The sequence below is a fragment of the Chionomys nivalis genome, chromosome X, assembly GCF_950005125.1.
Source record: "Chionomys nivalis chromosome X, mChiNiv1.1, whole genome shotgun sequence".
Lineage (NCBI taxonomy): Eukaryota > Metazoa > Chordata > Mammalia > Rodentia > Cricetidae > Chionomys > Chionomys nivalis.
This window is the reverse complement of record NC_080112.1, coordinates 124,705,732-124,731,355: the sequence shown is the minus strand read 5'-3', so window position 1 is coordinate 124,731,355 and position 25,624 is coordinate 124,705,732. Positions and strand designations below refer to the sequence as shown.

Genomic DNA, 25,624 nt, shown 5'->3' with positions numbered 1-25,624 from the left:
GAAGAACAAGGTTCACAAGCTGTCTCACTCTCTGTACTCCTTTTCTTTCCATTTTGCTAACCATTAGTGACTACTTAAGTTCTCTCCAATTACCAACCAAAGTTAGCGTGAACTCATGTTGCTAAATTGTCATACCTGATGAAAATGTCCATACAGACAACTAAAACCTTGACCTCCTGATCCTCATGAATCTGCTGATAGAGCTGGGATTACAGGCATATGTCATGAACCCCTAACTCCCAACCCCTACTACCCTGGACCAGTCTCCCAAATTTGACAACCCCGAGGTATGTCCACACTGGACCATCTCCACCAGTCCCCCTTTGTTTTCTCATTATTACCTGAGATGTACCATACCCAGAAGTGACTCCTTGGTGCCCTCCAGAAACACCCCCTAAGACCAACATACACACACAGACACACAGACATGCCACAGACCTAGAGACCTGTTATTGACTGGACTGAATCTGGTACAAATGTATTCATCTTTATCCTGGCCCTCTCTAGCAGCTGTGGGACCAGGTTGTCCATCCAGTCCTTATGTAGCTTGAACTGTCCTAGCAGTCTTGCAAGTCACCCTTCCTGTGTCATCAAGAGCCCTGGGCCCAGAACACACAGAAAGTGGTCACAGGGACAAGCTCCCCCATACCTATACTGATGATTGTCCTCTCTAATCAAGTTCTGACACAGAGTCATGACCCTCTGGGCCAATTCTGTCCAACTCCCTCCTGTCCTCCACATGTTCTCCAACCCTAGGAATGTGTTGAAAGGGATAAGTCTCTGAACTCAGCCAAAACAAGGGCTGTGATGGACCATGCTGCATCAATCACAGTAATCAGTATCTTTGGGTGATGCCGTGCTGGAGAGGAAAGTGGAGATGAAGATGCGTGTGTGTTCTGTGTTGTGTGTGTGCTGTGTTTGTGTATGCACACACATGCATTTCTGAGTGTGTGCATTCATGTGTGCATATGTGTGTACATGTGTGTGTGTTACAGATTAGGGGCAAACGTTTCAGGTGAGGCAGCTTAACTGAACCATCTATCAGGGTCTTGAAGTCTCCGAGTGTCTGTGTAGAACAAAATTGGCCTGGTTTCATAGACAGTCTGAATATTGGTGTTACATCACTCATGACTCTGTCACACTGAACTATCTGAAGCCTGAGGGTTTTATGACACTCGTGAGTGGCCCAGTTTTTTGGATGATGTGGGTTCTATTTGATCAGTCCACGTGCAGACCTTTAGAGTTCCGTAAGTTCTGCAGAGACGGCCAGTTTGGCCAGAACCAGTTCTCCCGAGGTCCTGTTTACTTTTTCTTTTCTTTCTACTTGTTTATTTATTTATTTATTTTAATTTATTTTCAATAAAACACTATCTTTTATCATTTTACATGCCAAATCCAGTTCTTGGTCTTTCTCTTGTTCCTGCTCCTTCCACTTTGCCTACCCACGCTCCCATCCCACCCACATCCACTCCTCGGAGAGGGTAAGGCTTCCTATGGAGAGTCCACAAAGTCTAGCACATTGCTTTCAGGCAGGAACAAGACTTCTCCAGTATATCTAGGCTGATCAAGGTATCCGTCCAGAGAGAATGAGTTCCAAAGAGTCAAAACAAGCAGTAGGGATAAATCACGGTCTCACTGCCAGTGACCCCACAGTCTGCCCTAGTCATATAACTGTCACCCACACTCAGAGGGACCAGTTTGGTCCTATGCTGGTTCCCTTGCTGTCAGGTCAGAATTCGTAGGCTTCCATTAGCTCAGGTAAGCTGCTTCAGTGGGTATCCCCATAATGGTCTTGACTTCTTTGCTCATATTCACACTCCTCCTTCTCTTTGACTGGACTTTGGGAGCTCAGCCCAATTCTCCACTGTGGATCTCTGCATCTGCTTTCCTCAGTTGCTGGATGAAAGTTCTATGATGACTTTTAGGATAGTCATCAATTTGACTACAGGGCAAGACCAGTTCAGCCACCCTCTCCACTATTGCTTAGGGTCTTAGCTAGGGTCATCCTTGTGGATTCCTGGGAATTTCTCTAGTACCAAGTTTCTTGCTAGCCCATAATGACTTCCTCAATCAAAATATCTCTTTCCTTGCTTTCCAGCTCTGTCTTCTCATCTCAACCATCCAGTTCCTTCTAATTCTCTCCCCCTTCTCACCTCCTCTTTCCCTTCTGCCTTTCCTTCTCACCCAACCCCAACCTCCCAATTTTCTTAGGAGATCTTGTCTGTTTCCCCTTCTCAGGGTGATGTATGCATGTTTCTATTAGAGTTCTTCTTGTTACTTAGCTTCTCTTCAGTCATGGGCTATAGTCTCCCTATCCTTTGCTTTACAGCTAGTGCTCACCTAAAAGTGGGTACATACCATGCTCATCTATCAAGGTATGGGTTACCTCACTCAGGATGTTTTCTTCTAGTTCATTCCCATTGCATGCAAATTTCAAGATATCATGTTTTTTACCATTGAGTAGTACTCTATTATATAAATGTACCACCAAGAAAGAGAATTACAGACCAATCTCCCTCATGAACATTGATGCAAATATACTCAATAAAATACTGCCAAATCATAATCCAAGAACATATCAAAAGAAATCATCTACCATGATCAAGTCAGCTTCAATCCAGAGATGCAGGGATTGTTCAACATATGAAAATCTATCAAAATACTCCAACATATAAATAAACTGAAATAAAAAACCATATGATCATCTCATTAGATGCTGCAAAAGCATTTGACAAAATCCAAAACTACTTCATGGTAAAGATTTTGGAGAAATCAGGGATAATCTCTCCAAGAGAATAATAAAAGCAATATACAGCAAGCCAACAGCCAACATCAAATGAATTTCAGAGAAACTCAAAGCGATTCCACTGAAATAAGGAATAAGACAAGGCTGTCCACTGTTTCCATAACTATTCAACATAATTCTTGAAGCTATGTCTAGAGAAAATAAGACAACAAAAGGAAGTCAAACACTAATGAATTAATATTATATGAATTATTGTTCATCCACATTAGAAATCAGATGGTTCTATATGTGGTGGCACACTACTGTAGTCACAGCATTTGATAGGTAGGATTATGTGAGTCCAGCCTAGGATACACAGAGAGGTTCTGTCTCAAGAAGGACAAGGAGGAAGAGAGGGAGAAGGAAGAGGAAGGTGAGGAGCAAATTAAAAAATAAAAGGAAACGTTTTCACTACTACTAGGAGTCTTAGATGGGATCACCCTTATAGATTTGTGGGAGTTTCCCTTGCATCAGTTTTCTACCTGACCCTGAAGACCCCAACCCTTTCCAGTCATGTCTTTCAGTACTCTCCCATTCCATCCCCAACTTGATCCCTCAAATTTCCATCCCCACCTACCCCCTGTCTACCCACGAGAACTCTTCTATTGCCCCTTCCCAGGGCGTTTCATGCTTCCCTCCTTTGTTGGTGAACAGAGGAGAAATAGGCAAAGGGGATGGGGGGAGAGAAAGGAGGGGAAATTTCAGTCAGAATGTAAAATAAGTAAATTGAATAAAAAACAAAAATAAAGGGAAAGGGGAAATCAGAAATGAACTGAAATTCATTTGAGATACAATTAAAATTTTTTGATATTAAAAATTATATGTATGAGTGTTTTATCTGAGTGTATGTCTGTGGATGATTTGTGTTCAGTGTCTGCAGAGGCCAGTCAAAAGAGGGCACTGGATTTCCTGGGACTGGACTTACAGAGAGTTGATAGCTGCCATGTGGGTTTGAAACACCATGTGTTCTTTTTGAGTTAGGTAGAATACAGAGGAATTGAAACGGGCACAAATTTTGAAAGGATAATTTCATAATATATACCAAACACTAAAAGCAGCTCATGCTTTGATCCAGCTATCCTTTTCCTAACAAGATTGGGTTTAGAGGAGAGTGTCATACTCCAACTCCAAAGCCAGTTTTAATTTCTAATTCGACTGGGAGGGGAGATGGGGAGAGAGAAGGGAGAAGGGGAGGATGGGGAGAGCTTGAGGGAATGGGATGGTTGGGATGGAGGAGGGGTGGATGAGGGAGCAGGGAAGTAGATATCTTAATTAAGGGAGCCATTTTAAGGTTGGCAGGAGATTTGACTCTGGAAGGGCTCCCAGGTGTGTAGTGGGGAGCTGCGGGCCTCTTCCCACAGTCCGGCTCATGGCTGCCTGGCTAGCTTATGCCCCAAAATAACGACACACAAACTCTATTCTTTTAAACACTGCTTGGCCCATTTCTGTTCATGTATGTAGCACCCCAAGGTGCGCTTACCGGGAAGATTCTAGCCTACGTCCATCCTGGGTCAGAGCTTCATCGTGTCTGCTCTGGAGAGGAGAGCATGGCGTCTGTCTCTCAGAGGAGCTGCCCTGCATCTGAGCTCACTTCCTCTTCCTCCCAGTATTCTATTCTGTTTACTCCACCTATCTAAATTCTGCCCTATCAGATGGGCCAAGGCAGTTTCTTTATTAGCCAATGACCTTCCTCCATCATTTCCCCTTTTTCTGTTTAAACAAAAAGGAAAGGCTCTAACATAGCAAAATTACATATAGCAAAACAGTTATCAAGTAAGAATTACAGTTACAATATTTACATCTATTTTATCTTTATCATAACTAAAGAAAACTATAACTATCTATCTATTCTTCAACTCCATCAAAGACTCCAGAAGGATATAATATTACCTAAGCAAACAAGAAATAAGCAACTTTCAAACTCTAGAAATGACAGAGACATCTCGCTGCCTTGACAGTCACCCAAAGTTTCTCTGTACCGTTGGGGCATCCATCTTCGGCCCACAGGCCCATAGTTTCCAGAGACATTTCCATGAAGCAGGAAATTTCAAAGTCAGTTCAGTCACTATCTGCTGTGTCCTGCAGAATGTCTCGCAGACTCCTTCATGAATCAGGAACCCCGAAAGATCATCTCACCTTTAGGCAAGTTCAGCAGTCCTCTCTCTGTGGGTTCTCTGTGTCCAGTTTATGCAACAGTCCAGGCAAGAGCAATTTCTTGCCCAAATGGCTATCAAACTCCATAAGGTGCCTCTTCGATGCCCATCTTCTGCTTGAAGTAGATTGGTGCTGCCAGGAACAGAGTGTCTCATTGTCATGAAAAACCTTAAGTTATTAAAACACTTAACATGCCATATTTTATAATCTTTGAAAGATATGAAGAATGTCTATTTAAAATATATCTATGTACATCTAGAAAATCTAACTAACATGACTACAAGCGTGACTATTATTGATAATTATCTATTAACAACCTATATACATTACATTTTAAGTGAACTACACAATCACAATACCTTAATCAATATCAGAAATACATATACATATAATAAAATTGACCTTAAATCTAAATCACTAAAGCAAAATCCATATCAATGCAAATTATTCATACCTATATCATAACCCCCTTTAAATGTAAAAGAACATTTATAAACAATATATGGGAACATGGACGCAGTTTTTTCTCTCCAAACTGCTTCCTGCTGAATGGGGGCGCTGTTATTCGGGTCTTTTATGGGATAACCTGTCTGCTAGGTTCATCTCAGTTGGCAGTTGAGCAAAGTAATTTTTTGAAGGTGTTCACAGCAACCCTTCAGGAGGACGTGGTCCATCATACCATATTGGGATAAAGGCAATCCACAGTGTCCCATCCTCTGTGAAAACAAAAGAAGAAACTCTTTTCCAAAGTATCATATCCTTAGATACAAATTCTGAAGTCAAGGTATTTTGAAAATATCTATCTTGGATTAGTTCAGCAGCATTTATAAACAAATATCTTTTAGCATCTGTTGCTCCTTCCACAGCATTCAAACAATTCAAAGAGAGCATAATAGCATACAGTATCAAGATTCTCTGTGTATTTTCCATCTTTGTGCAGCTTTATTTTAACTCTATTTTGTTTATTTTTACTTTTGTTTTATATTCTCTGTATATATTTGTCCTGGAATAACTCTGTAGACCAGACTGTCCTTGAACTCTCGGAGATCCTTCTGTCTCTGCCTTCCAGGCACTGGGATTAAAGGTGTGTGCTACCACACCCAACTACTTTCTTCCTTTCTGTCTTTTAGCCTGCATATATTTTTTACACACTGTAAATCATTTAGAAATTTTGTTTTGTTTTGTTTTTGAGTCTCTCTTTACTGCATATCTCTCTTTTTTTATCTGACCACATGAGCCTTCAAATTACTGAGCAATATATGGGTAGGATTAAAGCCGTGGCTTTGCCAGCAGGTCCAACCCATTCCTTAGCTTTACAGCCTCATGGCAGAGGTACCGGCTGTAGCCATGTTTATCACCACAACTCTGTGGCGTTTCAAGGTCTTTGCCAACAAGCAAACTGCAGCATTACGTCCACAGACAACAATCAAGTCCTCTCTCTGTAGTAGGCCCTCCTGCCTCAAACAGTCAGAGTTTGCCCTGGTAGGATGGACCAGAACGCCAGCATTTTAAAACAGCACAACTTTTTTTTTTTGTTTGTTTTGTTTTTGTTTTTGTTATGGCCGAAAACAAACAAGCATTCAGTCAGCTTTTATCAATACCATTTAAGTGTTTCGTGGCAGGACCTCTTAATGAGCTGCAGGGTTTTGCAGCTGAAGCTGAGTCAGGAAGCCTCTCTTACATGAGAGTGCTTGCTTGCCTCTAGCAGGCAGAGCAGACCCGAGAAATTGTTGCTATCAAGAAAACATGCTTTACTCTATTCTTTCCCAAGCTTTCTCAGGCTTTCTGTAGATTCACTGCCCCATGTCTGGACGCCATCTGTAGTGGGGAGCTGCGGGCCTCTTCCCACAGTCCGGCTCATGGCTGCCTGGCTAGCTTATGCCCCAAAATAACGACACACAAACTCTATTCTTTTAAACACTGCTTGGCCCATTTCTGTTCATGTATGTAGCACCCCAAGGTGCGCTTACCGGGAAGATTCTAGCCTACGTCCATCCTGGGTCAGAGCTTCATCGTGTCTGCTCTGGAGAGGAGAGCATGGCGTCTGTCTCTCAGAGGAGCTGCCCTGCATCTGAGCTCACTTCCTCTTCCTCCCAGTATTCTATTCTGTTTACTCCACCTATCTAAATTCTGCCCTATCAGATGGGCCAAGGCAGTTTCTTTATTAGCCAATGACCTTCCTCCATCACAGGTGTCCAAGGAGATGTCCCCAGCTTGTTCCTAGGGCAGCAGAGGAGAGGGTGCCTGAACTGGCCCTATCCTATAACCACACTGATGAATATCTTGCATATTACCACAGAACCCTCATCTGGCAATGAATGGAGATAGAGACAGAGACCCACATTGGAGCACTGGAGTGAGCTCCCAAGGTCCAAATGAGGTGCAGAAGGAGGGAGAACAAGAGCAAGGAAGTCAGGACTGCTAGGGGTGCGCACACCCACTGAGACAGTGGGACTGATCTAATGGGAGATCACCAAAGCCAGTAGGACTGAAACTAATGGAGCATGTGATCAAAGAGGACTCTCTGAATGTGGCTGACGGTGGAAGCTGACAGAGAAGCCAAGGACAGTGGCACTGGGTTTTGATTCTACTGCATGGATGGGCTTTGTGGGAGCCTAGGCTGTTTGGATGCTCACCTTCCCGGACCTGGGGGGAGCAGGGAGGACCTTGGACTTCCCATAGGGTAGGGAACTCTGACTGCTCCTTGGACAGGAGAGGGAGGGGGTGATGTGGGAGTGTCTTCTTTCTATCTGTTGCTTTCATTGGTTGATTAATAAAGAAAACTGCTTGGCCTGATAGGGCAAAATTTAGATAGGCAGAGTAGACAGAACAGAATGCTGGGAAGAAGGGAAGTGAGCAGTCGCCATAGTTCTCTCCGAGATGGATGCAAGTTAAGAATCTTTCCTGATAAACCACCACCTCGTGGTCCTACCCAGATAATTAGAAATGGGTTAATCAAGATGTCAGAATTAGCCACTAAGAGGCTAGAGCTAATGGGCCAAGCAGTGTTTAAAAGAATACAGTTTGTGTGTTGTTATTTCGGGTATAAAGCTAGCTGAGTAGCAGAAAGCAGCCTGCTGCTTATACTACAAGGGGGAGAGGGAGTAGGAGGAGGGAAGTGAAGTGGGAGGAGGGGAGGAGGTGGAAATTTTTAATAAAAATTAAATAAATTTAAAAAGATCATTTGCATTATATGTTTGTAAAGAACAGCAACAACAAACATTTGGGAAGATTTATGAAATTTTATCCTGTTGGAAATGTAATATACTAATATTCCAATTACTCCTTTTCTTGAGACAATTTTTTTCTGGATGATTTGTTCTTTTTCTTCAGATATCTCATTTGTCCAGTGGTTTTCAGATTCTTTAGCTGGATGGCTTTATTCTCCTGAAAAGACAAACACTTTCCCAACTCTAACTTTGAGGAGGTTTCCTTTTGGCAAGTAATATCTGAGCAAATCAAAAGCATTTATTTGTTTTATCAGTTAGTTTACATTGAACGGCCATGTTGTTTGATGAACTATCATCTCTTATAATTAATAAGTCTCTCTTGTTCAAATAGAACCTTTATTAATTTTGATGGTATCCATACCTTTTCTTCTCCCATGCAAAGAAAAACAAAATCCCTTTGCCAATGTAACACATGTCCTGGTTTCCATTCTGAGGTCAGCCCATCTTTAAAGTATACAGGTTGATTTAATTATGTAAGTTTTTTTATATTATTCAATGTCTCTCTGCAGCTGTTGTTCCTTTCTCATTAACATTTAGAAAATTCAAAGTTAATGAAGCACTATGAAATCTATTTCTCAGAGTCTCTATTACCTCTTTCTGTTTATTTAACATATCCTTTAGAGTTCAATTTGATCTTTCAAGAACTGCCTGCCCTGTTGGAGTGTGTTTTATACTTGTAATATGTTTTATATTATAATAAGCAAAAACTGTTTCATTTTCTTAGAGACATATGCTAGAACATTGTCTGGCTTTATTTGTGCAGGCATACCCATGATTGCCATTACTTCTAAGAAATATGTGATTACAGAATCAGTCTTTTCAGACTCAAAGCAGTTGCACATATGTGGTGTACATATGTTAATTTTCCAAATTCTACAAAATGGAACACATACATCTGCCAGATTTCATTCCTTTCAGTAGCCTTTGGGTTACTTCCTGCAGGTAGTGGTGTTTGGTTGTCTAAAGAACAAGTAGAACATTTCCTTAGCATGTTGCCATGTAATGAAAAATCTTTTTTTAAAAGATTTCCTATTGACATGATGATTTTTATTGAAATTTTGTGGCCTCCAGCGCATTTCCTTGTAGCACAAATTCTAATTGGCCTTACCAGAGGCAGATACTAGGCAGTGAAAGTTGAAGGATCAGAGAAGCAGTGTTACCAGCCACTAGAGGACCTTTTACTTCTACCAATGCTCAGAACGAAGGTATAATCATGTCCTCAGACTGCATCCTCAGACTGCAGGGGTGATCCCTGGACTGCAACTGTCTCCATCAAACCTCAGACTGCATCTGAGTTCCTCTCTCATCCTGCCTTACATTCTCTCTCCACCCAGCCATATCCTTCCTGTCTCCACCTCCCTAGTTCTGGGATTAAAGGTGTGGGATCCCAAGTGTTGGGATCACCTTTGTGTGAGCTCTGTTTCTCTTTAGACAGATTCAATCTTGTTTAGTGCAGGGTGGCCTTGAACTAACAGAGATCCGTCTGCCACTGTCTCCTGAGTTCTGGGATTAAAAGTGTGTGCCACCACTCCCTAGTTAAAACATCCATTCTAACATAATATCTTCCATTTTCCTTATTATTCATGTAGGAGAATGCTTAAAAAGTAAAATAAATAGAATGCAATAAAGCTTTGGATACAAATGATCCACATGTGCATCCTGTAATTTCTTTTCCACCAAGGCCAGTTCTCTCTCAGTTTCACCTGATAATTCTCTTGGACTACGTAAGTCCTTGTTACCATCTAAGCTTTCCTACAAATTTCTAAGTTCATGATTTTTTTTATCCCAATAGTGGGCTGTAGATTCAAAATGTCTACTAGCAATCTTTGAAATTCATTAAGAGTCTGCAATCCATCTCTCCTAATTTGTACTTTTTAGGGTCTAATTTTTTGTAGACTTATTTTATATACTAAATAATTAATAGAACTTACACTTTGTATTTTTTCAGGAGCAATTTCTAATCCCCAGCAGGGCAAAATTTTCTTTACCTCTTCAAACATTCTTTCTAAAGTATCAATATTTAAATCAACTAATAAAGTGTCATCCATTTAATGACAAACTGTAGGTTGAGGAAAATTGTTTATGTATCATTTCCAATGCTGCCATGAAAATATTGGCACAGGGTGGAGCTATTTAACATTCCCCATGGGAGAATCTTCCATTGATATCTCTTTGCAGGCTGAGAATTATAAGTAGGCACCATGAAGGCAAATTTTTCACTGTCTTTTTCTTATAAAGGTATAGTGAAGAAACAATCTTTTAAATCAATAACTGTAAGAGGCCATCCTTTAGGCAATAGAGAAGGCAAAGGAATGACATACTGTAGAGAGCCCATTGACTGAATCACCTTATTAACAGCCCTTAGATCTCTTACCATTCTCCATTTTCCAGATTTCTATTTAATAATAAATATAGGAAAATTTCAAGGGCTAGTTGATTCTTCAATATGCTGAGCATTTAGCTTCTCTGTAGCTGTTCTAAGGTCTGTAGCTTCTGTTGCTAGAGGCCATTGCCTAACCCATACAGGTTTGTCTGTCAACCATTTTAAAGATAGGGTGTTGGTGCATCTGAAAGATCAGCAGCTGTTGTACCCTGTTTTTGTACAACCTGAATGGTCAGTTATTGTTCCTTAAAATACCTCCTAATATTTTTCTCAGTAACATACATTGTTTCTTAGATTAAAGGAATGTTAATCTGATTATTCCATTGCTGTAACAAATCATATCCTCATAAGTTCATTGCTTGAAAGTTCTAGCAGGGGAGTACAGCTGCTCATATACCCTTGACAGAAGACTGGTCTTCCTTTATTCAGGGAAGGTTGTCCTCTTCAACCAAGAGTCCTGCTTCAGGAGGGACACAAATGGAGCAGTGAAGTAAGCATGAGACACGCATGTAGCCAGCCAGATCATTCAAATCAACCCTGGTAATCAGTGAGGTGATATATGTCACAGTCATATCACCTCTTACATCCAGTTGTGGAGCCTCCAAGGGCTCCTATCTCATGCTCTGTTTTATCTGAGATAAATCCAATCCCTATGAGTTTAACATTTACCTCTTGAAGAGGTCAGTTTGGATGCCAAGATTCTGGAGCAATTATTGTTACATCTGCACCTGTGTCTACAAGACCTTCAATAACAATGTCATTTATTCATATTTTTAATTTTGGTCTTCGTTAATTCATAGAAGTTTGCAAAATACATGCTTCACCATTTCTTCTGAATTTTTTCTCTCTCCTATAGCTGATCTATCACCCAGAGCAATATGGTTTCTTACAATAGGCATTAGGTTCTTTAGTTGCTCTAGGAAGGAGTTTTAATCCCAGCACTTTCAATCCCAACACTAGGGAGATGGAGACAGGAGGGGATATGGCTGGGTGGAGACAAGAATAAGAGAAGGAGACAAGAACTCAGGCATTCAATCTGAGGATTCATGGAGACAGGATCTTGCCCCCTTTGGTCAGAGGATTTGGTAGAGATAAAAAGTCTCTAATGTTTGGCTCCTTTACTTCTCTGATCTTTCAGCATTTATCTTGATATATGACTCCAGGTTTTTATTGTTAAGGCCAATTAGAATTTACACTACAGCATTCTCACAATTTAGGTTCTTTCCTCGTAGATGAAGTTTTTGTCAAGGTGACACACAAAAACAGCCTGTACATACTTCAACAGTGGTTGTATTATTGAAGAAGAACAAGAAACAAAATAGGAGCCAAGGAATAGACATGTTGAATGTTCTACACCTACATATGTGGGTAGAAAAATCTTAGAAGCACAAATAGCCATGGGAGGTTTTAGGTCACTGTAAGTATCTTTGTAAGTTATATATAGTGTGGAATACAACCCATCTGCAATTCATTCTGTTTGCCTTTTTTAATTTTTATACCACTATACTCGTGTGAATTTTATAGAAATGTGTCAAGAGTAATGAATACGCTCAATCAAAGTAAGAATATCTATAGCACAGTAGCCAAGTATTAAAATTTTATAGTGAATCCTATTACTTTGTTTTAAAAATTATGTCAATTTAGAAGGCATATAATACTTGGGTTCTATTTTGCTTCCTGACTATCTTTCCCATGTATTTTAAAAAGTATATCCAGTACATAGTGATATATCATAATTCTATAAAATTGGTTCATAATTATTGTTTCAAGCAGTGACTTTTTGAATAAGTTGAAAAAATTCTTCATTGTGTGTGGCCATTAGAATCTGCTTAGAAAACTTAAAAATCAGATAATAGGTACTCTGCTGGTACTAGAAACTCCAGAGACCAACTGGTACCCAGAACCCTAGAGGCCACACAAGCACACAGAACCCACAGGCTACACCAGTATCCAAAACCAAAGAAGTCATGCCAAGTTGCAGAACCCCAAAATCCCAGAGGTTACACAGACCATGAAAACCCCAGCAGAGACACCCTACTGTGGTAGGAAGTTGGTTGGTTGTTCCTGGCTGCTGAACACCAAATTAATCACCAAGAAAACAAATTATTTGTGATAATGTTTGGCCAATAGCTTAAGTGTGTTTCTGGCTAACTCTTATATCCTAAACTAGCCCATCTCCATTAATCTGTGTATCACCATGTGGCTGAGGCTTACCAGCAAAGTTTCAGCATGTCTGTCTCTGGCAGTAGCTTCATGTCCTCTCCCTGACTCTGCCTCGTTTATCCAAGCATTCAGCTCCCTACTGGACCTGAAGACTCATTGGTCACCAGAACCTCAGGCCTCTCAGGCCATAAGACCAGAGAGGAAACAGAAACCAAGGGGAAAACATTTTTAAAAAATCCATCCAACAAAGAAAAACTCAGAAATTGGCACCTAAACTTACAATAAACCCAAACTCAGATGACTAGAGGCCAGCATTAGAAAACAATCAACAGCAGTCAGAGCAATATGGCACCACCAGAGCACAGCTACCCTACTACAGCAAGCCCTGGATACTTCAACACAGCTGAAGCACAAAAATGACCTTAAATTCAATCTTATGAAGATGATAGAGGCCCTTAAAGAAGAAAGAAATATATTTCTTAAAGAAATCCAGGAAAATACAAATGAACAGGTAAAGAAATTGTGGTTTGTATATAAAATAAATAAATAATTTCAATTAAAAACACTAAATGAAGGAAAGAAATATCTTGATTGAGGGAGTCATTATGTGGCTAGCAAGAAACCTGGCTCTAGAGAAATTCCCAAAAATCCACAAGTATGACCACAACTAAGACCATAAACAATAGAGGAGAGAGTGTCTGAACTGGTTACAGTCTGTTTACAGTCAGACTGATGATTATCTTAAATATCACCATAGAACCTTCATCCAGCAACTGATGGAAACAGAGTCAGAGACCTGCATCAGAGCATTGGACTGAGCTCCCAAAGTCTTGTTGAAGAGTGGGAAGAATGAGAATATGAGCAAAGAGGTCAAGACCATGATGGGTTCACCCACTGAAACAGTCTACCTGAGCTAATGGTAACTCACCAACTCCAGCTGAACTGTGAAGGAACAAGCATAGGACCAAACTAGCCCTTCTGAATGTGGTTGACTGTTGTATGTCTGGGGCAGACTGATGGGTCACTGGCAGTAGCACCAGAATTTAGCCCTAGTGCTTAAACTGGCTTTTTGGGAACCTATTGTCTTTGGGTTGATACCTTGCTCAGCCTAGATATAGTAAGGAGGGCTTTGGACCTTCCCCAAAACAATGTGCCTTACCCTCTCTGTGGAGTGGATGGGGGTGTGGGGCTGGGAGGGTAAGTGAAGGGAATGGGAGAAAGGGAGGGAGTGGAAACTAGGATTGATATGTATAATGAAAAAATATAGTTTGTTTTCATTTTTTAAAAAATAAAAATAAATAAACACTAAATGTATAAAGGATGAGTATTAATGGTTGCAATGAAAAAAGACCAAGTAACATATTGAAAAGTATTAAAAGTTGCAATAGAAAAAGACCAAGACAAACCTCTTAGAATTACATCCAACTTCTCAATGAAGACTCTAAATGCCAAAAGGCCCCATACAGATGTGTATTGCATACTCTACAAGACCACAGAGGCCAGCCCAGATTATGATAGCCAGCAAAATTTTCAATCACCATAGATAGAGAAAACAAAATATTCCAATGCAAAGTCAAATTTAAAAAGTACCTATCCACAAATCCAGCCCTATAGAAAGTACTAAAAGGAAAACTCCTACCCAAGTAGGTTAACTACACCTAAGAAAACACAGGAAATAAGTAATTTCACGCCAGAAAAACCAAAAGAAGGAAAATACATACACACACACAAACCGCCACCAACAACAATAACACAAATAATGGGAATTATCAATCATTGGTCATTAATATCTCTCATCATAAATGGACGCAATTCCCTAATAAAAAGACACAGACTAACAGAATGGATGAGAAAGCAGGATCCATTCATCCGATGCATACAAAAAAACACATCTCAAATTAAAAATAGAGATTACCTCAGAATAAAAATTGAAAAAAGATTTTTCAAACAAATGGACCCAAGAAACAAGCTGGTATACTCATTAGAATATCTAACAAGCTGGTGTAGCCATTCTAATATCTAACAAAATAGACTTTCAACCAAAATTAATCAAAAGAGATAAGGAAGGACACTTTATACTCATTAAAGAAAAAAATACACCAAGATGACATCTTAATAATAAACATCTTTGCCCCAAGTGCAATGGCACCCACATTTGTAAAGAAACATTACTAAAACTTAAATCCACATTGAGCTCCACACACTATTAGCGGGAGACTTCAACACCACACTCTCACCACTAGACAGGTCATTTAGACAGAAACTAAACAGAGAGATAATGGAACTAACAGATGTTATGACTCCGATGTGCCAAACAAATATCTACAGAACTTCTCACCTAAACACATTATGCCTTCTCAGCACCTCATGGAACCGTCATCAAAACTGACCACATGTCACAAAGCAGATCTCAACAGATACATGAAAATTAAAATAACACCATCTATCTTATAGACCACCACAGATTAAAGCTGAATTTCAACAATAGAAACAACAGAAATCCTACAAATTCATAGAAACTGAGCAGCTCTCTTCTGAATAAAAACCGAGTCAAGGCAGAAATGCAGAAAGAAATTAAAGACTCCCTAGAATTCAATGAAAACAAATGCACAGCATACTCAAACTTATGGGACACAATGAAAGCAGTGCTAAGAGAAAAGTTCATAGTACTAAGTGCCTACAGAAAGAAATTAGACTCAATGTCCTTTGTTTATGGCTCGTATCCACTAATGAATGAGTACATATCATATTCATATTTTTGTGTCTGGGTTATCTCACTCAGGATAGTGTTTTCTAATTCTTATAGTTCATGATCCTAGAGAAAGTAAGTAATAAGGTGAACCTGAAGAAAAACATATATAGCTCCATCTGGAAATTGGAAGCAGACAAGATTGCCTGACAAAATTTGGGAGCATAGGGCAGGAGGTAGAAGGAAGGGAAGAAGGGGAAGAGGATGAGATAAGGGGAGGGTTGAAGAAAACTTGAGGGAGATAGAGGAAGGACAGATATGAGAGCAAGGAAAGTGATATCTTGATTGAGGGAGCCATTTTGGGGCTAGCAAGAAACCTGGCTCTAGAAAAATTCCAACGAATCCACAAGGAAGACCCAAGCTAAGACCCTAAGCAGTAGAGGAGAGGGTGTCAGAACTGACCTTGCCCTGTAGTCAGACTGATGATTCTCTTAAATATCACCATAGAACCTTCGTCCAACAACAGACAGAAAAAGAGGCAAAGGCCCACATCAGAACACTGGACTTAGCTCCCAAGGTCCAGTTGAAGAGCAGAAGGAGGGAGAGTATGAGCAAGGAAGTCAAGACCATGAGGGGTTCACCCACTGAGACAATGTGCCTGAGCTAATGGGAGCTCACCCACTCCAACTGGACTGGGTATGAACGAGCATGGGATCAAACTAGTCCCTCAGAATGTGATTGACAGTTGGGCCAGACTGAGAGGTCAATGACAATGGCACTGGGATTTGTCTCTACTGCATGTACTGGCTTTTTGGGATCCTATTCTCTTTGGATGTATACCTTGCTCAACCTGGATGTAGTGGGAAGTGCCTCGGACTTCCCACAGGGCAGGGTGCCTTGTACTCTCTTAAGACTGGAGAGGGTGTGGAGGGAATGGGAGGGAAGTGGGAGGAGGGGAGGAAGCAGGAATTTGGATTAGTATTTTTTTAAGTAATATAATGAATTAATAATAAAAAAGAAAACAATGCAGACTTTTTAATTTATTTATTTTTGCACTTTTGTACTTTATGGATTTTTTTGTTGAGCTCTACATTTTTCTCCTCTCTCCTCCCTGCCTCTCCCCTCCCCTCCCCTTCAGCCCTTTCCCAAGGTCCCCAAATTACTCAGGAGAGCTCGTCTTTTTCTACTACCCAAGTAGATTAGATCTATGTATGTCTCTCTTAGTGTCCTCATTGTTGTCTAGATTCTCTGGGATTGTGATTTGTGGGCTGGTTTTCTTTGCTTTATGTTTAAAAACCTTATGAGTGAGTACATGTGATAATTCAGACTTTTCAACTGAAAAGGAGGGAAACACACAGCTTTGTTCTCTCTACAAGTGAATGACATCCATCTCACATTTTTAGTTTTATTTATTTTAGCTTTCTCTGCAGGCTGAAATTCAAGCCTGGAGCTTTATTTATGCTAGGTTTATGCCCTACCACCAAAATATAACTACAGTCCAGAGTTTTATTGTTGAAGCTTGTTTGTGTCTTTAATACATTGCTTTTGTTTCAATTTGACTTTGTTGTCTGTTTCCAAGTTTTCTTGGACTTGTATAGTTTCTGTATGCACAAACAATAAAAAGAAGTGTTCCAGACATGCCAGGAGAGGGATGCAGTTGAACAGGCTACTCTTCCCATATTACATCATAGACTATATCCTCAGCACTCCCAGATGGCTGTTCATTAATGACTCGAATGCATGTATGTAGGAATAAGAAATGAACAATGCTTATCTCAATATAAAATATATATATATGTCATACATACATTGTATTGTATTTCAGCATACATGACGAATATTCTGTGCCCAAGGGACAGAATTATAGAAAAACTCTCACTTTTTTTTTAAATTCAAGAGATCAGCCTGTTACTCTGTTCAAGAAGAAAAAAACGTATTTCTCATTTATGAATATGCATATATTGTTTGCTTATTGGACAGTATACTAATTCTTCATTACATATGACATGTGCATATTTGTGCACATGCATATGTGTGTACATAGGTGCAGAAGCCAAAGGTTGATGGCTTTTGTCCTCAATTACTCTTTGCCTTATTTTTTGAGGTCGTCTTTCGCTGAACCCAGAGCTCACTTTTTTTGCTAGACAGGTTGGCTAGTAAGCCACAGAGATCCTTTTCTAGCTCCACCTCCCTAATGCTGGAATGACAGGCAATCCTAGCTTTTTTTTTTTTGAAATAAGGTTTCTCTGTGTAGACCTGGTTGTCCTAGAAGTCAATCTGTAGACCAGGTTGGCATTGAACTCAGAGAGACGCACCTGTCTCTGCCTCCCTAGTGTTGGCATTAAAAATGTGTACCAACACCAGCTAGCCTTTTCTATTAATTGAGAATTTCATAAACACATAATAATGTGTTTTGATCAAGACCACTCCAGTCTCTCCCTTACAACTCTTCCTCTTCCCCCACTAGAGCTATTAATGTGTTCTCTTTAAGAATGCACACAGTCCTGGAAACAACCTAAATGCCCCTCAACCAAAGAATAGATAAGGAAAATGTGATACATTTACATAATGGAGTACTACACAGCAGAAAAATAATAACATCTTGAAATTTGCAGGCAAATGGAAGGAGCTAGAAAAGATTGATTTGAGTGAGGTAAACCAGACCCAGAAAGACAAATATCACATGCACACACTCATAAGTGGCTTTTAGACATAAAGCAAAGAAAAACCAACCTATAATTAACAAACCCAGAGAACCTAGAGAACAATGAGGACTCTAAGAGAGACATATATGGATCCAACCTACATGCAAAGCAAAAAAAAAAAAAAAAGACAAGACTTCCTGAGTAAATTGGGAGCATAGGGACCATGGGAGAGGGCTGAAGGGGAGGGAAGAGGAAGAGAGGGGAGCAGAGAAAAATGTAAAGCTCAATACAATCTATTCTAAAAGGGAAAAAAGTTTACAATATAAAAAAGAAAGCACACAGTCCCCTTACATACACACCCTTAGTGCTACCAGCATGCACATGGATGTGGAGCCATCAGTAGAGCATAGGTAACCTCTCGGGAACTGTATTCTTTGAGAAAACTTACTTTTCCTCTTCCAGAAGAGATCAGTGCCAATAGCTCATCATGTAAGGATGGAAAGCTCTGACCACCTCCCCTCTCCATACTGGAATTTTGTCTGGCTTGATTTTGTATAGCTTGTGTGTGTGGTCATAGCCACCGTTAATTCATATGTGCAACTGTCCTGATGTACTTAGAATAATCCACTCCACTGTAAGCATTCATCGCCTCTGGCTCTTACAGTCTTTCTGCCACCTCTTCCATGATGTTCCCTGAACATTAAGTGTAGAGGTTGTGTTGTAGAGATACCAACTGTTCATCAATTCTCAGTCACTTAGTCCCTGCACTTTGACCCGGTTATATATCTCTGTAGCAGCCTCTGTCTGCTGTAAAAAGAAGCTTCTTTGATGAGGAGTGTGAACACTTAATCTGTGGGTATAAGGATAAGCATTTAAAATACAGTTGTAAGCTAGGTTGGTTTAGGAAAATGACAAGAGTAAGTTCTCCTCTATTGCCTATGATCTCTCCAAATGTGGGTAGTTGACTAAGTTTACAGTTCCAGCACGATTTCTCTTCTATTGAGTGGGCCTTGGTACAATTAGGTAGCTGTTAGTTACCCCTAGGATATATGTGCCACTGTTGTACCATTAGGTAATCTTCATGCACTACTCTCTACTGTGGTTTATAGAATTTACAATTTACAGATAGGAATATTTATTACTCTTTCCCCCAGCTTCTTGCATAGCACCTTCCCATGCTATTAAGAATTATATAAGAACCCAATGGGAGTTCACTTCTAGATTAGTACCAGCATGATTCCACTCAGTCCTGTGTCTGAACTGTGTGTTGTATTTAGTAATAGGGTCTTACCTTCAAGTTCTGAGAGTTAACCAAGGGCAAAGGCAATAGTCTAAATATTATTTTGTGAGTCTCTTGGACCACTCCCCTACTACTCAACAGGAAGCTTCCTGTACCTGGAACTGTTTTTTTTTGTTTGTTTGTTTGTTTGTTTGTCTATGGCAGTTGTTCTCAACCTTCTTAATTCTGTGATCTTTTAATGCATTTCCTCATGTTGTGGTGACCCCCAACCATAAAGTTATTTTGTTTCTACTTCATAACTATAATTGTGCTACTGTTATGGCTTGTGATGCAAATATCTGATAGGTGACCCCTAAAGAAGTCACGACCCAAAGACTGAGAACTTGTGATGTGTTGCACATTGTATGGCATAACTCCATTAAGTAATATGTCTATAGCATATGCAGACACACACACACACACACACACACACACACACACACATTTTAAAGTAAGCTTATAAAATAAGATGTTTCTCTATGACTTTTCCCCAAACATCCTTAGTGTTATTTTTCTCTCTTTCCTCCTTCTCCTCTCTGTATTATCCTCCTTTTACTTCCCCATTTAATCTCCCCCATTTTCCCCCTTAGGGTTACATCTACTGAGTTGTGACAGTGGATGATGAAGCTACAGTAAGTGATCTAATTAGCACAGTGGTTATCTTTCCATTCTCCGTAACCTAAGTGTTCAAGTAGTATTGTAAGGCTGTTCCACAGGACAAGAAAAATTCAGGCAGAATCAGCTGCAGGAACTTAGGGGCAGAAGAGTCAGGGAACACTAAGTTTCAAGCAAGTGTCCCTATCTGTCTTCTTTTACAGTCCCTGTGGATCAGCATGGTTGGGAGATAGAAGCTAGCAATGAATACTGCTGTGATTGGTGTGAGAACATGGCCCTATTGTAGACCTGAAGCATTTATGATGGGCATGGTCCGGATTTTCCTATTCTCCAGCGAATTCTGGGCTCCTACACTAGTACAAGCTGTGCTATGTCAACCTTATTCCTTGCCTAACCTTGGTCCTGTGCAAAAAGCTAGGGAAACAGGAGGGACTCCATGCTCTCAGCTCTCATGTCTCTGAGGACTGCAATAACAGGAGACAGTGAAAAGGGGAGGGCTGCTGGAGCATGTGTTTTGTATTGTTCATAGCACAGTTTGGTTTTCCTATGATTTCTCGGGCAATGTGAACATTTCAGGTGATGTTCATTTCCCTCTACCTTTTACAGAAGGACCTGGTTCTGGCTCCAATTGCTAAGGTTGTTCCTTTTCTCCCTTGTTCTCATACAGCTCACATAGCTCTGCTGCCTGTTCTCTATGTGATCTTCCCATCTAAGGACTAACTAGGCTGTCCCCGTTTAGCCTCCAAGATCAGAAGAGATATTGGCACATGTAGAGTATGCAGATGTCTTTGTCTATTACCAACTGTAAAACCAGAAAGAGGCATACTTGGGTTTTGAAAAAGATTAACTTTCTTGCTGAATTTTCTCTAAATTTGCTTTTGCCTTGTATCTCCTTGTTATACTCATCCATCTAATAGCTTTCTCTGCCCCACAAAACTGGTGATTCCTGGTCAAGGACAAACACATGCAGAACATTTTCTCAACTATAATTTTGCAAAGGAACCCCAGGACAATAAACCAATATAGTCAATTGCTCTTTCTGTAGTCTGATATGCAATGCATAAACTTCTGCTTTATGAGCAGATCTGTGTATCATTTAGGGTGACATTGTCTATTGAGTTAGGTGGGGATAAGAGAGAGATGGAGGAAGGAGAAAGGAGAAGTGCTAGAGGGAAGAAAGAGAGGCAATGTAATTATACTTTAACTAAAATGTAAAAATATAACTTCTTCCTAAAATACTTGTAGAAAAGAAAGATGAGAGAGATTTGAAAGAACAGAAATTACAGACATAAGAATGTACTTTATACACATGGAACAGTTAAAAAAACAAATTCAATAAAATTTTTAGACACACACACACTATTAGACTGACTAGTTTAAATCAGCATACATATGCCAAGACTTTCTTAGTATATGCACCATAGGGTTTTCTCTGATCTTTTATCCCCTTTGGAATTGAAGTCAAGGAATTATGTACTCATGGAAAGCACTCCTCCACTGAGACTGATCCACAGCTTCACATGCCCTCCAGTTCTCTGGAAGAACAGATATTTATTCTCACCATATACTAGAGATTTGCTGTGACTTGGTAAGCATTGCTTGATGGCATATTTGGCAGAATGTCAGTATTTACATTCTATGTTAAAGATTCTTCGTGCAAGTTATCACATCTTCAATGCTTGAGATATAATAGTTTACATAAGTGACCCCAAAATTCTACCAAAGAACTTCTACAACTCATAAATACCTTCAATAATGTAGCAGGATACAAAATTAACTCAAAAAAATCAGTAGCTCTCCTTTACACAGATGATAAATGGGCTGAGAAAGAAATAAGAGAAACTCCAACTTTCACAATAACCACAAAAACATAAAATATCTTGGAGTAACACTAACCAAGCAATTGGAAGACCTGTGTGACAAGAATTTTAATATTTGAAGAAAGAAATTGAAAAAGAAACCAGAAAATGGAAAGATCTCCCATGCTCTTGCTATGTAGAATTAACATAGTAAAAATGGCAATCTTACCAAAAGCAATCTATAGATTCAATGCAACGTCCATCAAAATAACAGCAAAATTCTTCACGGACCTCAACTTCATATGGAAAAGCAAAAAACCCAGGATAGCCAAAACAATTCTATACAATAAAGGAACTTCTGCAGGCATCACAATTCCTGACTTCAAACTCTACTACAGAGCTACAGTTATGAGAACAGGCTGATATTGGCATAAAAACAGACCAGGACCAAAGAAACCAAATCATTCCACACACCCACAAATACCTGATTTTGACAAAGAAGCAAAAAATATACAATGGAAAAAAAGAAAACATATTCAACAAATGGTGCTGGCATAACTGGATATCAACATGCAAAAGAATGAAAATATATCCATATCTATCACCATGCACAAAATTCAAGTCCAAATGAATCAAAGACCTCAACATAAAGCCAGCGACACTGAACTTTATGCTGACATAAAGTTAGCCAGCACAGTTACTCACTTGTTGTAGGTGCCCACACCTAACCATTTGAGATTTAGCTTGACCTTCTGAGATTTCTGTAGGCCTTCTTAGCCATATTCCAGCTAAGTGTGCTGCTTCTTATCCTAAAACAGTGATCCTCAACCTGTGAGTCAAGACCCCGTTGGGGTCTAATGACCCTTTCATAGGGGTCTCCTAAGACCACCCTGAAAAATTTATGAAGTAGCAACGAAATAATTTTATGGTTGGGGTCACCACAACATGAGGAACTGTATCACAAAGTCCCAGCGTTAGGAAGGTTGTGAACCACTGCTCTAACCGAAGAACAGCAATGGTTAATATTTCACAATGTCTCTGTCAGGCAGGTGAAAATGGGCTCACAGGATCCTGGAAAGGCCGGCCATAGTCTGTAACCTGCTGTGAATCTGGAGTCAGGTCCTGGAGGCGGGTGCTGACCCTCAGGACAGGCCACGGGATTTTTATGGTGGAGGCAGCAGTACTCGGGCTTCTCCTCCCATGGCACAGGAGACTTGGTTGTCGAGTCGGGGATCATTCCACCGTGAACAACGAGTTTCTTGTGGAACCTGTGCTCCAACCTCCACTCCAGCATTTTAAGATTTGGGGACTCAAGGAAGATGTATTCTTTCAGGTATATTGAGAAACAAATTTTTGTTTTTGCTTTTGAGATTCTTTTATTGATTTAGTTGGTATGTAATGTTGTGTTTCACAGTGATTAAATTTAACCCTTGGGTCTCTCAGTCTCGAAATCAAAGCAATTGTACTGAAGCCATGAACTCCACACAGCTATTCCAATCTCTGTTATTTAATGATATGAACCGATTCCTCAGTTAGGGCTGTGACTTTGGGACTGATTTTAGCTGTGACGCTGAGTCCCTTAGCTGCAGGATCTGTATTTGTGTTTACAAGAAGGATCCTGTATTTTTACATATGAAGCTATGTCAACAGCTTCTAATGCTGTGTCTGTGTACACTGGGCAGAAAAAAATCACTGTTATACTATTGGACTGTTCTGTAGGTATCTTTCCAACCAGTCCCATTGTCATCCTTCTCTTTGATCTGTGAAAGTAAATGCTAAGACCAAATGCCTGCTACATGTCATAAAACTTCTGTTTTAGCACTGAAAGTATTTAACAAAACAGCTAATGGGTTTCCTTGAGCAATCTAATTTTGTTGCCAAGACATTTGTTTGTTCATGTTGTCTTATAAAAGTGAATGTCTTCTTAGAATAAAAGTTAGTTTTGCAGAAACGACTACAAGAATAGTGGATCGTTCACAATGAATAAAATCACAACCAACCAAGGCATAGCTTTTCCATATGTATCCAGCCATGGACTACAGGGAGAAATGTGGCTTCAGTAATTCCATGCATTCCAGATAATGACAGCATCCCTGGCTGTCAGTCCCAGCCTTCCCTGTGTAATAGGCCCTGTCAAACCCTTCCTAATTCAGTTTCCTTGTAACTATAGACCCTTCACTATCATTGCCTTCTTAACCTTGGATCACATTCAAGAAATTTGATGAAAAAGAAAATCTGTCCAACTGCCCCATTGAAAACATTGATTATTAAAGGATATTAAAACCAATTGATAGAGCAATTTCTGGTATTGAACCATGGTTTAATCAAATCATGCCTGAGAAAGATACTGTGAAAATTGTCAGATGCCATGAACACATAGAAATCCTTAGAGTGACCTTGTGTACACAGAGAGAAGAGCCTTTTTATCCAACCCTAAGATTATTTCAAAAATATCCTCTTATCTTGCCATATCAGCAGGTTGATAAAGGGGCCATCAAATTTTCACTCAGCGGAGCAAATATCATGTGTCCAATCTTAACTTCGGGAGCTAAACTTTACTCCAGTGTTGTAGATACTATGGTTGCAATTATGACATAAGAAAAACAACTTGCCAATTTATGTGTTGGAGTCATGGAGATGACTGTAGAAGATATTGAGGAAGTCAACAGAGGAATTGATATTAAAAATATCCATTTTTTAAATTTTTATTTGTTCTTTGTGGCTTGTACATCATACATCCAGATTCTATTCATCTCCCTGTTCCTTTGTTCCCTCTGCCCTTGCCCACACCCCGAAAATAAAATAAAATTTAAGAGAAAACATGTCATCGTGGAAGCTGTAGTGTGACAGAGTGAAAAATGTCCATTATTTAAATGATGGGCTGTGACATTTGAAAACATATAAATGAACCTCAAAAGAATGTGTTGGGACTAAATACGAATATTGTGCATATCTGTGTTTGTGTCTATGTGTGACCGCATAAAGACAATGCCTCTGTTGTTAAGCTGAATAAATGTTTTTGGATGTTTAAAAAATCCTATGCAGTGACAGCCAGAGGGTGCTAAAGAACTTTAGATAGTCACACTTAGATCAAAATTGTCTCTTTCTTTCTTCTTTCTTTGTACATTATATTATATTTATTTATGTCCTCATATGCAAGTATGAGAACATATAGAAATCTGACGATAATTTGTGGAGACTCAGTTACCTCCTTCTACTATATGAGTTCTGGGGATTGAACTCAGGTCATCCGGCCTATCAGCAAGTGCCTTTAACCTGCTGGGCCACCATTCCAGCCCAGAAATTGTCTCTTTCTTAAAACTGGAAATGCTTCAGGTAATACCTCCACATAAGAAGGGTTTCTTTGGGGTTATTTCAGGAAGACTATGATGTATATCTGAATATGGGGTCGATGGTTAGAAGTCGTCTGCTCATTATAATTGTGAGGCAGAAGAGTGACAGCCAAGGCTCCACAGACATCCTGGAATCAAAAGGAGAAACAAGCAGCATAGTCTTAATTCTGAGTCCATCCGGTATAAAATCGCATTAGGAATGTTTCTGACACCCCACTACCTGAGCTTATATGTCAAAATAAAGGAGGCAAGTCAGGTTCACATCATTCTTGGCATTGTCTCTTCCTTCAATTCACTGCATGCTTCTGACTGTGTATGATTTCCAGGCTCCTACAATTATTTATCCCTTGTATTGGTTGGCATTGTTGGCACAGTGTGCAACAGTGGTATTTAATAGCTAGGTACTAGAACACCAGTCTCAGGGAAAATTGCCATCTACTTTACCCTCCCGAGAAAACTCTGACTTTCTGGTCGTTGAAACATCACACACTGCTGCAGAGAAAGAGACTGTGGCAGCTTGGCCTGCCTA

At 39.8% G+C, this 25,624-nt stretch overlaps 1 pseudogene; it reads left to right on the top strand.

Moving 5' to 3' along the window:
• The window catches only part of LOC130868635 (malignant T-cell-amplified sequence 1-like), a 29,005-nt pseudogene extending 4,355 nt beyond the window's left edge, over positions 1-24,650 (top strand).
• Positions 24,651-25,624: the final 974 nt, after the last annotated feature.